Below are 1,746 nucleotides of genomic sequence, written 5' to 3' on the forward strand. Positions count from 1 at the left end.
CATTAGAAATGAGTTTGACTCGTAGGGCCGTTACGCTTCCGGAAAGGTATCACAATAGTCAATCAGACACCAAACGCCAAATCTGCAGCATAATGAATAATAAGGGTAAGTCAACTATCGGCACCGAGACTTTACCGGAATACTGTGATTTTTCAACTGTAGACGTATTTCACCATTCTGGTCATATCTTATTTCACGACTTTTTTGCGTTTGAAGGTTCTACGTATAGTTTTTTTTTTCCCAGATGAGTTGTTGTCCAGATATGTAAATATAAGGCACTTTAGCCGACGAAATTAAGACACTTTAGCCGACGAAATTATATTTTTCGTCGGCTAAACTTTTAAAAATTTCGTCGGCTAAAGTTCACAGACTTTAGCCGACGAAAAAAATTATTCAGACGACGAAATTTTAATTTCGTCGGCTAAAGTTGACCAAAGCCGACGAAAATTTTTAATTAGCCGACGAAAAAATAATTCGTCGGCCTGGTTTTTTTATTTTCGTCGGCTAAAGTCTTTCTTCTGGTAGTGTGGCAAGGTGTTGACGAGGCAACACCGAAGCACATATCAGGAGAAGCTAATGACAGAGAATACCCAAGGGGGAGTGTTGTAAATAATTATTACTTAGTGGGCATTCTTGTAATTAGCCGACTAGAGTTGTTATATATTGTAATTTACATTATGGACTCATCTCTATATAAGATATGGTTCCATACTCAATAATACACATATATTCTCTCATTCTCTTGGTTGTTTCTCTCCTTTCTCAATCTCTTATAGTTTATGTTTTACAACAATACTAAAAAATTTAAATGTATTTTCATCGATAACATAACAACGTAACATTGTATTTTAGGCTATCCGTTATGCCTGAAGTGACTCATTCTTTCCATTACTTTAACTTGGCTATGTCGATCACTGCTCTAATCCCCTTTCGGTTTTGCATCAAAATAGTTAGGCTCGCCCCTTCTACAGTCAAATGATATATAGTGATATTCATAATTATTGGTAGGATGTTATTGGTCATTATAAATCATTTTATGGAGACTATAACCACTTGAAATTAACGGACAGGAAACTTGAGCACCCGATATTATCATATGCTACTCTTTTCTTTTCTGTGCTTTGCTATGAAGAATTAATGATCCAACAACACATTCCGTAGTGCTTCTAATTTCATATGTCAACACCTGAAAATAGCAAGATGAACACGCCAGGCATATATGATGAAATGCATGTCAGTCATTATCAATTTATTCATTTTCTGGTAACAGTGATCCACCGGATTGCTTTAGTTTCTCGATCCCCATATTTACCTATAGGGATCTAGACAGATTCACTTCCCATTCATATTGGAAGCACTTGCTTGTATGTAATCTGGAAGAAATACAGCAAATAATGAACGCTAGCTGTGATTTTCCATGTATATATAGATAACAGCTAGAAGCAAACAATTTAGTCGATGTAACTGATTTAAATCCAGTTGGAGCCAAAGCAACTTGGTTGATCATGTACGTTGATTAGATTGTATACACAGAAAACTGGGACAATCACCGGGAGAAATGTTAATATACTGAAATGAAAGTTAGAGTGCATATATATTTTAAATCTACATAACGTACCTACATTACATGCTTGACATCAGTATCAAAATCAAATATAGATGAAAAATCTTCTGAACACCTGGATCACGTCAGCAATATTTAAGTGCCTTTAGAACTATACCTCGCTTATTTGAAAAAAAAAAAAA

The sequence above is a fragment of the Fragaria vesca genome, linkage group LG6 (assembly GCF_000184155.1).
Source record: "Fragaria vesca subsp. vesca linkage group LG6, FraVesHawaii_1.0, whole genome shotgun sequence".
NCBI lineage: Eukaryota > Viridiplantae > Streptophyta > Magnoliopsida > Rosales > Rosaceae > Fragaria > Fragaria vesca.